The sequence below is a fragment of the Suricata suricatta genome, chromosome 1 (genome assembly GCF_006229205.1).
Source record: "Suricata suricatta isolate VVHF042 chromosome 1, meerkat_22Aug2017_6uvM2_HiC, whole genome shotgun sequence".
In the NCBI taxonomy this organism is placed as follows: domain Eukaryota; kingdom Metazoa; phylum Chordata; class Mammalia; order Carnivora; family Herpestidae; genus Suricata; species Suricata suricatta.
Window position 1 is genome coordinate 120950605 of NC_043700.1, and position 14871 is coordinate 120965475.

At 33.9% G+C, this 14871-nt stretch overlaps 1 protein-coding gene across 1 annotated transcript in view; it reads right to left on the minus strand.

The window, feature by feature from the left end:
* Window positions 1–14871, minus strand: part of GRID2 (glutamate ionotropic receptor delta type subunit 2) — a 1401829-nt gene that overhangs the window by 776306 nt on the left and 610652 nt on the right. The gene's annotated exons all lie outside the window — the stretch shown is intronic.

Sequence of the window (14871 nt, forward strand, 5' to 3'; positions counted from 1 at the left end):
GCCAGCCAGGCACCCCACTAACAGTTAATTTGTATTCTTACTTTACCTACTGGTTCATTACTTATTCTAAGTTGAAATAGTCTTTGTGTCTTCTAAATGATCAACACTCTATAGTGTGTGTTTCATAGAAACTGAAAGAATATCTCTATTTATATGTGTGTAAATTTCAATAATTTAATTGGGTAGTATATTAACTAACTAAAACTTGGCTTAAGACAAAGCAGTTGTATGTGGCTCATGAGTAAATACATAAACATTTTATACGGTCATGGAAAACTACTTCTTCTGAGCTTTTAACTAGGCCATCTACCCCTCGGGGAGCAGGAGAGAAGTTAGTCCCTGCTATCAGAACACTCCACAATCCCCTGTTAGATATTAACTTCATGCAATCTAGATATTATCCAATTTTGTTAACAAGAGTTTGTAACCTAACGCCTACATCAGAGTGGAAGTGTTCATCTCTCTTCATATGCTGCTGTCATCAGCTGAAAAATTAAATGCCAGCAAGTTGCTACTAATGATAGTGTACTGACTGTGAAAAGTATTCACTCTGTAAAGTAAGTTTATAGAAATTACTTCACATAACAAACAAAATGAAAAATGAGATGAAGGGGTTGATCACTTCTCATTTGCAAACCACAAGTAATGACACTGCGTTGTGGTCATTACATCTTATGAGACCGCAGTACAACTCCCTCTTCAAGTCTCTTTTTATCCAAGATTATTGTGGTCTATTCCTATATGTTAAGAAATTGAATGCTGCCTGCCAGACATATTTGGTAATGATTAAATTGTAAAAAAAACAGTTTGAGAAGAAAAACTGTAATGTAATACAATCAGTTTCACACTACAGAGGTATTTTAAACTTAGATTATATACATATTATGAGCCAATTATTAATCAGCATATGTTGAAAACAAAGTGTACAGGGTAGGCTAGTTTTCAATAATTTTTAAATAAATAATTAGTATTTTAAATAATTACTAGAAAGCATTATTTTATATTCACTGAATGGAGAGTTCACTAAAATTTTAATAGTTTGCCTTGAATTTTCTACCTTCACATCTCAGATTAATAGACTACTTTCATTTTAGTTTGTTTCTAATACTCTTTATCTTCCCACACTTGTTCCAGTCAAAACTTAATTCATTGGCATATAAACGAATTCCTTCTTCTTTATGAATTAATAAATAATGGAGATAGAAGAATGTTAGTCCATATACACAACTGCTATGAAATTAGAGTCTCTTCAGTGATGTTGACTGAACTGGTGTGGCATTTAAAGCAAAGAGCACAATGCTTTTTACACAGTGGTCATTCCATAAGTGTCAATTATTATAACTATTTGTCCTATCTTCTAAGCACATGTAATCCAAATCCAACTGCTTTCTGATATATTGTCATTGTTTCTCTTCTACCTAAATATCAAGATATACATATAGGGAAATCTAAGGAAAAGTGTTTCTCTCTTTCCAACAGAGAAAGTAACTTTTTTTTTTTCTGAGAGAACTAGAAAATTAAGGTCACTGATATCCCTAAATGATATTTCTTTTTTTAATATTTTTTATTTATTTTTGAGAGACAGAGAGAGACAGTGCGAGCAGGGGAGAGTCAGAGAGAGGGAGATACAGAATTAGAAGCAGGCTCCAGGCTCTGAGCTAGCTGTCAGCACAGATCACGACGTGGGGCTCAAACCCACGAAATGTGAGATAGTGACCTGAGCCGAAGCCAGATACTTAACTGACTGAGCCACCCAGGCTCCCCTTTAAATGATATTTCTAACTAGTAGAGTCATAGGTAAGTCCATGATTAAGTTTTCTTGGATACAGACATATTTTTCAGGAGACTAATTTGTGCTATAATAATGCATTATCCATGTTATTCATAAACCCTTATGTATTTAGTTTATTTTTATTTCCTAAATTAATAAAAATTTTTACTCCTTGTACTTATATATCTCTCAATGCTATTAAAATGCATCCTTCCTTATAAATTTAAAAAATAATAATTTAGAATCGCCAAAATTAACAACACAGGAAATGACATATATTAGAGAGAATGTTGAGAAAGGGGAACTCTCTTACACTGTTTGTGGGAATGTAAACCGGTGCAGCCACTTTGGAAAACAGTATGGAGGTTCCACAAAAAGTTAAAAATAGAAATACACTATGACCCAGCAATTGCACTTCTAGGTCCCTTCCAAAGGGTACAAAAATACTGATTAGAAGCGACACATGCACCTGATGTTTATAGAAGCATTATATACATATATATGTGTGTATATATATATATATATATATATATATATATATATATATAAAGTGATATTATTCAGTAATAACAAAGAATGAAATCATACCATTTGCAAAGATGTGGATGGAGCAAAAATGTACTATGCTAAGTGAAATAAGTCAGAGAAATTTCACTCTTATGTGGAATTTAAGAAACAAAACACATGAACATAGGAAAAGAAAAAACAAAAATAGGGAGGCAAACCAGAAAACAGACTTTTAATTATAGAGAACAGACTATGGGCTGCTGGACAGGAGGTGGTCAGAGGAATGGGCTAAATGGGAGGTAGGTATTAAGGAGGGCACTGGTTTTGGTGAACATCAGGTGTTGTAAGTAATGAATCAATGAATTCCACCCCTGAAACTAATATTACGCTACGTGTTAATTAACTAGGATTTCAATAAAAACTTAAAATGTAAAATAACAATAATAATGTTACTTAATCATGTCTTTATTATTTCCATGCTATTATCTAGGATTTAATTGCAGAACAACTGAACTAATATAAGTCATTATTTTTGCAAAACCCATCTACTTCCAGGCATTTCCAACCTAAAATATTCATTTAAAAATTTCTCAACAGTTAATCAAGAGAGAACATATTATGAGAATGGTACCTACAAAGGTTTTCCCATGCTGCTTATTTGAATGCTTTAACAATATACATACGTGCATATACACATACATGAACACACATATACGTACATAAATATGAGTTGCTAACTAAGTTAGTTATCTGTCGTAAGGTATACAAAGTGTAGGGGGGGAGGGGAACACCTGGGGGTCTCAGTCAGTTCAATGGCCGACTCTTGGTTTCATGACCTGTCAGGTCATGACCTGACAGCATGGACCCTGCTTGGGATTCTCTCACTCCCTCCATCTCTGCCCCTCTCCCACGTGTGCATGTGTGTTTCCTCTCTTTCTATCTCTCTTTCTCTCCCTCTCCCTTCTCTCAAAATAAATAAATAAAATTTGAAAATAACAACCACAACAAAAGCCCCCAAAGGATATCAAAGGATAGTTTATCATTATCGTATATACTATAACGGAATAAAATTCATTGGTACATATTTTCTCATTACCAAGGATACCTTATCCATTATTGGACTATAGCTAAAAACCTGGCTACAGAGAAATATTTGGAAATGATTCTTTCAGTTGCTTTTATACAATTGCATGAAGAGAATTTAATAAAATCATTTCTTTTTTAAAAAAAGATTTCTTTATTTTGAGAGAGAAAGACAGAGAGAGCATGCAGGCAGGGCAGGGACAGAAAGAAAGGGAGAGAGAGAAAAATCCCAAGTAGGCTCCATGCTGTCAGCACAGAGCCAAATGTGCTGCCCGATCCCATGACCCATGAGATCATGACCTGTGCAGAAATTAAGAGTTGGATGCATAACTGACTGAGACACCCAGGTGCCCTTAACAAAATTATTTCTAAAACATTGTTTCTCACTAATTAAAATTGTGAGAAACTAACATCAAAAGAACTTTCAAAATTTAGGCTTATAAAATATTATTGTATTCGAAATATATACTCAGCATTTATGTGTTAAACAAAAAGTCATAGGCTCAATTTGGCCACGTAGCTCAAATAACCTCAATTTAATTTTAGGTGTTCCATTTTCACAGATATCATAAAATATACAAATTATTATTTATTAAACAATCTATTGTATTCTGTCTGAATTAGTATGCACACAATAAATCGGATATATTTATAGAAGACACATTCATCCTTCTGTCTTATTATGGTTATAAAACATATTGCATAAACTTAGACTGAATGGGAGCACTTACTGCTGTTAAGTGTGAAAATCTTCCCCTGACAGAAGTATAATTTGTGTTAGGTGACCCATAACTTTGTGGGTTAGTGGAATTTTAGCTGCCATCACAACTCTGCACTCCCTGACGTTCTTATTCAAAGTTAAAAATATTTCTTTGCTTTAAATTTTCTACTTGCTTGACTAATACTAAAATATTAAAAAAAAAAAAGGATGAATTTCAAACCAATCCCAACTCTGCTAAAAATGAAAACATTTGACTGGAATTTCAAAGATTTTTTTTTTTTTTGCTAGCCTTGACCTTCTAAAATTAATTGATATCAGGATTAAACATATCTGACTAAAATACATTGTGTTAAGAGAGTTTTGAAAGTATTTTGTTTCAAGAAGTATCTTGAGACAGAGTTGCCCACACTTGCTGCGATCTTTTCCTCATATACGTTAGTTATCTAGATCTCAGGCTCTAATGTTTCTTTCAAAAGGAAACACGGAGTTTGACGGGTGTAGGGAAAGAAGCATTTTTCCCTGGAGAAAATAATCGTTAACAATTCAATTTTCATATGTTAGAAACACACTGAAAGCCAGAGTATAGAGTGAAAGTGGGAAAAGTGGGATATCTACCAATGCTTGCTGGGGCTTCATTGGCAATGCACTTTCTTGTCTCCATGTCTCATAGTCTTACGACGAGAATGAAATTACTGAATGCATGTAAATCCCTTAGAGCAGTGTTTGAGACGAGTACGTACTCAACACATGTTAGGTTTATTATTATTATCATTATTATTAATTCATCTAAGATAATAAATTTTATCAAATTTCCTCAAAGACCTCATTATACATAACACGGATCCCAAGAACATTCTCTTAATTATAAAATCAACAGAAGATCATTAGTTATCACTAATTGAAGATTAAAAATTCCATGGAAGTTGGTGTTAATATCCATGCTTTTCTATATATAATAAAGCATTTATACAACATTCAATCAAAATTATTTATCAATTGTTGAATTGTTCACATTATATATTATTTATAATGAAGCGTTAATCTCCAGCTGACTTCTGCTTGACATAACACTTCAAATCCATCTCTATCTCTTCTAGTTGACATATTGTAGGGGAATTCAAAGGAACTTTGATATTACTGTAGATGACGCTGGTATTTAAGCAAACATGTTGTCAAAATTACACAGTAAATCCCAAAGGTAAATGTAAATAGTTTGAAAATTAGCTAGGCTACCATTGCCTTCTATCAATCTGAATATCAAGAATTCAGTACACAATTAAAAAATTGTAATATCCAAGAGCTTTATATTTCAACAGCTGGTAAAGGCCAAAATATGATATGGCCAAATAAGGAAAAGTATGTTTTTCTTTGGGTGATGGCATTTGATTAAATAATATATAGTTTAATTAACATGATTTTCCCACACAGAAATATTTTAATCTAAGTTCTTTAATATGCTGAGTAAAAAAAAGCCAGTCTAAAAAGAACATATAGTATATGATTCCATTTATATGAAAAATTCAGAATAGGAAATCTATGCAGGCAAAAATAGATTAGTGGTTGCCAAGGACTGGGGGAGGTGAGTAGGGAGATGAAGACTGATTGTTGATGGTCAGGCACTTTCTTTCTGGGGTGATAAAAATGGTCTGAAATTAGAATGTGGCAATGGTGCACTTCTGTTTGAATTGATTAAAGCCATTGAAATGTATCCTTCCAATGAGCAAATTCTATGGTATGCAAGTTATACATCAATAAAAAGATTAAAAAGTAGTTTCTTTTTTAAAAATTAAAAAAATAACATTTATTTATTTTTCGAGAGACAGAGAGAGACAGTGTGATCAGGGGAGGGGCAGAGAGAGAGAGGGAGACACATAATCCTAAGCTGGCTCCAGGCTCTGAGCTGTTGGCACCGACACGGGACTCAAACCCACAAACCATGAGATCATGACCTGAGCTGAAGTCAGATGCTTAACCAACAGAATCACCCAGGCTTCCCTAAAAAATTTTTTAATGTTTATTCATTTCTGAGAGACAGAGAAAGAGACAGAGCACAAGTTGGGGTTGGGAGAAGAGAGAGAGGGAGACACACAGTCCAAAGCAGGATCCAGGCTCTGAGCTGTCAGCACAAGTCTGACTTGGGGCTCAAACTCACAAAGCATTACATCATGACCTGAGCTGAAGCCAGACGTTTAACTGACTGAGCCACCAGGCATGCCTAAAAAAACTACTTTCTTAGGAGAAACTTGTTTTAAATGTTATGGAAAACAAATATTATTAAGAAACCCTAAAAAATGGTTTTAAACTTTTAGTCAAATATTGTGACAAAATAAAATCCATTACCATCACCAATAAATTTCCTATATTATAATGTAGTGACTATAATTTCACTGATTAAAAAATTGGAATTGCAATATTGCCAATTAAATTTAGCATGAAAGTTATATTTTCAGCAAATGTTTTCTGGTTTATGAATCATTTGTTTCAACTAAAAAAATCTTTCCACAGTTCTAATCTTCCTTGTAAATGCAGAAAAATCGTAGATTATATGTGTTTGTATGGCCAAATGGAGTATGAACAATACTTAATCACTACCTTTTGTGATAGTTCAGCATTTGTTGTTGTTGTTTTGTTTTGAAATTGTTTTTGCCAGAACCAGAATGAAAAGTAGGTAGATGAGGTGGAAGAGTTGAGAACTATAGAAATTGAGATACCAAATAATAAAGAAATAAAGGAGAATATAGGCTCCACTCCATTTCACTCCAAAGAGAATATAGATTATATACGTATAAAACATACACACAATCGATACCAGGACACAGTAAGGTCTTTCCTAAGCCCTCCTAATCTATTTAGTGCTATCCCACTAATAAGTGGCATACCTTTATATTCTTGCACGTTCCAAAGCAAGCTAAATGACCATGTGCCCAGACCTTTGTGCTTGGTTCCATCCCCACACATAGAATGTTTGTAACAAGCTTGCACATAATGCTTACCACAAGCCAGGAACTATCCTCTGTGCTTTCTATATGACAAATTTGTAACATTACATGGTGAAGTAGATTCTAGTGTTATGCACAATTCACATATAAAAAATAGGTCCTAAGAAGTTAAAATAACTTGCCAAACAGGCAAGTGGTAGAGAGAGAATTTACTTAAACACTGGTGTTCTGATGGTATATTCTCTGCTTCCAAACACTGCATTGCTAATTGAGTAGTGCTCCATTGCCTCACGTAAAACAGTAGACAACTGAACAAAAAACACATTATAGAACAAAAACATCATCATTTTTTACATATTTTAGAAACATTACTAGGGAACAACATTTTAAAAATTAAAGTAATCATCAATGTGGCTATTATTAAAAGTCACGGAGAGGGGCACTTGTGGGGAAGAGCACTGGGTGTTATATGGAAACCAACTTGGTAGTAAACTATTTACATAAAAAAACTCACAGTAGTATCAGGAAATTGTATGTCTTAAATAATTATTGGTACAATACAAGTAACATTTCATTTGGCCATATTATGCTATGAAAATAGAATAATCCAAAAAAATTCTAACTTTAGTTTGGTCCTTCACGTGACAGTCTATGAATCTTGGTGAGAACAATAACTTCTTAGTGTATTATAGGGAACCAAGTGGAAGACCAGGGAAAATTATTTCCAAGAACATTTCAACTTTAAAATTCTAGGATTTATTTTGTTTTACCTAAGTACAGAAACTACTGGGCATCTCTCAATGCAATATGCCAAAATGATGCTATAAAATGTAAGTTTAAAGACCCAGAATAGCCAACATAATATTAAAGGACAAGAATAAAGTTGATATACTGATGCTACCCAACTTTAAGACTTACCATCAAGCTATAGAAATCAAGACAGTGTGGTTTCAGTGAACATGAAAAAATTGATCAAAGGAACAAAATAGAGAACACCGAAATAGAACACATAAATAGAGTCAAATGATTTCCGACAAAGGAACAGAGGCAATACCTTGAAGCAATTTGACAATCATTTTGACAAAGGGTCCTGGAAACCACTGGACATCCACGTGCAAATAATAATAATAATATTAATAAATTTAGACATAGACCTAACACCATTCAAAAAATTAACTCAAGATGCATCACAGACCTAAATATAAAATGCAAAACTATAAAACTCATAGAAGGTAACACTTGAAGAAAAATTTTGAGGACCATGGATACTGCAGTGACTTTTTAGGTATAACACCAAAGTCGTGACCTCTCAAGAAAAAGAAAACTGATAAGCTGAACGTTAATAAAATTAAAAACTTCAAATGCAAATGACACTGTCAAGAGAATAAGTAGCTAAGTCAGGATCTGGGGGAAAATTATAAAATGGCTACCTGATGAAGGACTGTTATCCAAAATATACAACAACCTACTAATATGCAACAATAGGGGTGCCTGGGTGGCTCAGTCGGTTAAGAGTCTGACTCTTAATTTCAGCTCTGGTCATGATTTTGTGGTTCAGGGGATCAAGCCCCATGTCAGTCGATGCTGATAACACAGAACATGCTTGGGATTCTCCCCCCACCCCACACCTGTCCCCTTCTTCCAAATACATTAATAAACTTTAAAAATAACTAATAAAATGCAACACTAAGAATATAATCCAATTGAAAAATGAGACAAAGATCTTAACAAACATCTCAACAAAGAAGATGTACAGATGACAAATAAGTACATGTCATCATATGTCATCAAAGAAATGAAAATTAAAACAATCATGAGATACCAGTATGCACCTGGTATGGCTCAAATCTCAGAACACTAACACAGTACTGGTGAGGATGCAGAGCAATAGAAACTTCATTAATTAATGGTGGGAATGCAAAATACTATAGGTGTTTTGAAAAACAGTTTGGTGGTTTCTTACAAAACTAAATATATTCTTAAATAGGAGTCGTTTAAGGGGAATAAAGTATCGTGTACTACTTTACTTTGGGACAAGAAGTAGTCTCTATTTGTTATGTTTAGTAGGTGTCCTGATAGCCTGACATTGGGGCTCAAAACTGAGTGTTGCTGAACTAATTCAGAAGTGAGGTAGAAGAGTAGAACAGTAAAGATGTAGACTTGGAAACCAGATCTCTGTCATCAAATAATGGTTTTGATTTAAGACAGAGCCTGGTTTTGCTACTATTGTTATCACTTATCTCTGCTTCTCTGTGTTTATATATCAAATATTCATTTTTTACCTATTTAAAAGAAGTTTATTCATTTTAAGACAGAGAGCATGGGAGAGGCAGAAAGAACGAGAGAGAGTGAATCCCGAGCAGGCTCCATACTGTCAGAGCAGAGCCCAGTGTGGGGCTTGAATCCACAAACTGTGAGATCATCACCTGAGCAGAAATCAAGAATTGGACACTTAACCAACTGAGCCACCCAGGCACCCCTATATCAAATCTTTTCAATGCCAAGTGGGCATAGAGAACTTATCACTAGACCACGTTTGTAGCCTGATGATAAGTTAGATGCTATAGATAGCACACTCACAGAGCCTGAACCTGAAAAGCTCTGATATAAAAACTGAATGCATTCCTGTGTCAATTTTCAGAAGTTAATTTTGCTACTGACATCTGGTTTCTATGAAATAATATGGTGTGACGTCTTCAGCTAGTTGAGACTCTTGGTGAAAGCTGATTATGAATGAGTCATTATATCAATTTCTGTTGGTTTTGTTTGCTATGATTTATTTTCTGATTAAAGACTTGAGCAATAATTCTGGTCTATAATTTCTGTTAAATGCATATCATGAATAAAGAAAAAATGTAATACAAAAGTATTCTTCTTTCACAATTTCATGTGACTGACAAAAATAAATTATAGGTAAGTTTAATACAATTTCAATAAAATTGAAACAAATTCTTTACTAAATTTTCCTAATTCTGAAAATGATAGCATTTATAGTAGACTGCAGTCTAACATATATTCATAAATTACATAAGAGTTGTAGGTAAATAGTATATGCATCATTAATGTAAACTCTAGAACATGGAGATTACTTTGGGACATCATTTCTATAAGATTACTCAAACACTGAAGTTATACTCTATTAGTATATGTTATGGTTTGAAATATGATTCCACCCCTCCAAAAAACAACAAATAAGGTTGAAATCATGACTCCCAATACCTGTGAATATGACCTTTTATGTAAATAAGAACTCTGGCAATGTGTATGACCAAGATGATCAAGTTAAGATCAGATTACTGGCCTGGGCCCTTATTGAGTATGACTGGTGTCTGATATGATAGCAGGGGCAGAGACCCGAGGGATACAGCTAAGGGCTATGGAATGCCTGGGATTAATGGTGACCACTAGGAAGTAGGAAGAGGTAAAGAAGGTTTTTCTCTGACAGATTTCAGAGGGAGCATAGTTTTACTGATTTATTTATTTTATTTTTAGCTTTTAGAACAATTAAGCAATAAGTTTTGGTTGTTCTAATGTACCTAGTTTGTGATACTTTGTTATAAATAGCCAAGAATGGTGTTGTAGTAGAAAACTGATTGATATAGGGGCACCTGGGTGGCTCAGTCGGCTAAGTATCCAACTTTTTCTCAGGTCATGATCTCATTGTCCATGAGCTGACACCCACACCCAGCTTTGTGCTGACCGGGAAGACTCCAGAGCCTGTCATCTGCTTCTGATTCTGCTTACCTTTCTCTCTGCCCCTCCCCCACTCACACTCTGTCTCTCAAAAATAAAAAATAAAATAAAAAATAGATATAAAAAATGAATATAGCCATTTAGTCCTATGATAAAAACATCCACTTAAAATTATTCTTCTTCTTGATTAAATTTCTGAATAAAAAGGATTAGATGGGTATTTTATTAAAACTGGAGAATATATAGGTCTCACTCTAAAAGTCAGCATTATAATTAGTTGGTAAATGCTAGAAAAATTCCTCCTCAAAACAAGAACAGGTAAGTCCCCTAACCACTATCAATTCATATTTTTTTCTAAAGGCATAGCCAATTAGAAAATGACACTAGAAATAAAAGATTGAGGGGTCCCTGGGTGGCTTAGCTGGTTAAGCATCTGACTTTGGCTCAGGTCATAATCTCATGGTTCATCAATTTGAGTCCCATGTGGGGCACTGTGTTGACAACTCAGAGCCTTGAGCCTGCTTTGCATTCTCTCTGTTATGGATTAGTTCCCATAATAGCGACTGGCTAGAGAAGTAACCACTTTTGGTTGCTTCCATTCCTGGTCTTATTTTCCTACTACTTTTCTCTTGTTTTCTGAGAGCACCCCTAAAGACCTTATTGGCATAAACCAATAGGATGATAGTAGGCAACATTGAAATTAGTTTAAATAAGTTCTACCCTCCAATTCAAGGTAATCATTTACTTTTCTTCATGTAATTATACATGAAAATACTCTTTGCATCCATTGCCCTGGCTTTTTTTCTTTACTGGTGATGGAATTATACACTAGGCTTGGATGCCAAGGTTGGGTTAAAAGAACAATTATAAGGGTAATTTTAAATTCATTACTAAGTAGAACATAAATAGAAAGGAATGGGTCCTCAGAGATATTTGATAATCTGGGAACCATTTCAGAAATGTAAAAGAATTGTCAGAGAAGAGGCATAAATAGCATTTGTATGCATGCAAGTACTATTTATATTTTTATTTATGATTTACATTTAACACTTAGTATTTCTAAACCATTACCTCAAGAACTAAGATATAAAGTAGTTAAGCTATATAGTAAAATTTGAAATCACAATTTAAACTACATTTTTCTTTCTTTCTATCTAAAATTGTTATAAGGAAAATAATGGTTTATTTATTCAAATACCTTTAATAACTTTACCTGATCAAACCAAATATTTTCCTAAGAAGGATTCTACTGAGCTTACTTAATCACAAAAATTATTGTGATTATCCACATAGCTACCATTACATGTGCAAACACACAAACATGGGACATAATTAATATAGAAAGGTTCTTTCTTAATTACTCAACACAACTTATTTCCTAGTGTGGTTTCCAAATCAGGGTATCTATAAACAGCTTAGACCTACTGAATCAGATTGCTTGGTATGCAATAATTAGGCGACGACAGACTTAGGGAACATGGACCATACAGACTACCTTCCCGTATAACACCAATGAATATACATATTGATAATTCACTAGAAGGACTCACAGAACTCATTGAAAACTGTTATACTCATGGTATGGTTTATTACAGACAAAGGATATATACCAAAATCAAGCAAGGGAAGAGATGCACGGGGCACAGCCTAGAAGAGCTACAAACATGGAACTTCCAGATGTTCTCTCCCCATGGAGTCACAGATAGCATTAATTGTTATTGGCAATAAGGTATGAGAATACACACAGATTACGGTCAAACGGGTAAGCTCACTGGAATTTTGGTGTCCAGCACCTTCTTGGAGCTCCATCAAATAGAGGTTGACTGCTCACATGGCTGATCTGTTTCCAGACCCTTAGGAGGTCAAGGTAATATTTGACACCCCAAATCCTCACCCTAAATCACATTATTATTATTATTATCAAAAGGGCTCAAGTTCTACAGACAAATCAAGACCCCTATCAGGCATGACATTCCAAGGGCTTAAACATTATCTCCCAGAAGTCAAAGGCAAAAGTCAAATTCTTTAAGCAAGGCTAAATTTTTACTTCACATGGGGGAATGGGATGGGACTGTAAAGTTACCCTAGTTATTCAAATATACCTTGATTAACAATAATACTTAAATCAGAATTTTGGAACCACTGCCTCAAATTTTTCATGTCTGCCCCACCCCTATTTGGCCTTCAGTAAAATTTGCTTAAGAAAACAGAATTTGGGGGTGCCTTGGTGGCTCAGTCAGTTGAGCAGCTGAATCTTGATTTCAGCGCAGGTCATGTTCTCATCATTCATGAGTTCAAGCCCTGTGGCAAGCTCTGTGCTGACAATGTGGAGTTTGCTTGGATTCTCTCTCTCTTCCTCCCTCTCTCTCTGCCCCTCTATTGCTCTCTCTCTCAAAAATAAAGAAGCATTAAAAAATTAAAAAAAAATAAGATTGGTAAACAAGAGGTAATAGCATTATCCATAAATGATATGTTCATAAATGTGTAACTCAAAAGGGGGTCACCAAAAACCTACTATCTACAGTAAGTAAAACAGTAAACTTGTAGGGTGCAAGATTAATATATAGAAAACTATAATTTTCATAAAGTATAAAAACCAGTTAGGATATATATAGCAAAACAATGACAATAGTAATACCAACAATAATTTCAAATAGTATAATAAAATTTCTAAAAATCAACTTTGATTTAATTTAAAATGTAAATATATCTATACCAAAAAAAATTGAACTGCTTAAAAAATGACTTTAATACATAGCAAGTTATATCTCCTTGTTGGGTTTGAACAAATTCATAAAGATATAAAATTTCTCTAAGTTAATCTAGAGACAATCTTCAATAAAATATTAATAGCATTCTTCTTTTTTGAAAGTAAATAATTTCAAGTTTATGATGAAAAATTACAGAAACTCCAGGTGACATTTGGAACATTTCACTGAATCTATTGATTTCAATGGAAAAGAACTGCATTAACTTTATGTCTGTCCATAGGGCAAAGTTTAAATAAATTACTCATGTAACAGAATAGTATGCAGCCATAATAAGAATATGGAGCTATTCAAGGATAAAAAAATGTTGTCCAAAACATATTAAGTAATGACGCAAGGTTCAGAATAATATGTGTAGTATTTGAATATAGAAAGATGAGATTTGATTATGTAATCTACAACATATTTCTAGAAAAGGAAATCGGTGGTTGGGCCACAGCAGTTTGTAAAAATCTAATCACTGGTCCTTATCATTTTAAAAATATGAACATCTGAATGGATTATCTACTAAAATTTTCTACTGCTAATTTTTGGAAGAGTATTTTATCTGGCATGCCATAAAATCAATAGTTGTAGCTTTATTTTTATTGAATCAGCTTAGACATCTAATGATTAGAAATCTTCCTGATAATTCTGTTGCATTGACGAAAACCATGTGAATAATCAAGAGCATTAAAAATATCAAATTAGAATCACCTATCTCCACGTAGGTACAAACCCCTAAAATATAAGTGCCTCTAATAGTGTGGTTCTAGTTCTTATGTGCATAGAGATGTCAGAAAATTTGGCAACCTCCAGAGAAAACTGATTAAAGAGACTTCATTTTAGAGGAATGGTGAAAAATATTTAATCTTGTGTAATACAAAAGGAAAATATTGAAAGTGAATAGGAACAATATCTATAAAACCATGATAAGTATAAATGGCTCATACAGGGACTTGGCAAGTAATCTAAAAACAATGGAACAAGAGAGAATTCCATAATTGAAATACAATTAGGTGCCATTATAAAAAAAGTGAAAGAAATGAGTCTAATTTGCCCAGAGGGGAATGTTTTTCTAGTATACATTATTTCCAATGATGTCAAAATTTAAGGCTTAAGTACATTTTGAAAGGCTTATAAAAATAATGGAAAGCAGAGCCAAAATGAAGGACCAACTTTTGGTGTCAATTATTAGGGGGACAAACATATCCTACCGCCATGCTCGTTTGGTCCCGCTGTCTGAGGAAGCATGCTAGAAGAACTGCCTGTAACCAGCACTGTTTCTTCTGGGACTGGAGCAGGAAAACTGCCAAAGTCCTAGTTGTCCAAATAACGAAGCATCAGGGGGATGAAGTAATATTAACTAATAATTGAAACTGGACTGCAAAAATCATGTATCTGTCTAAT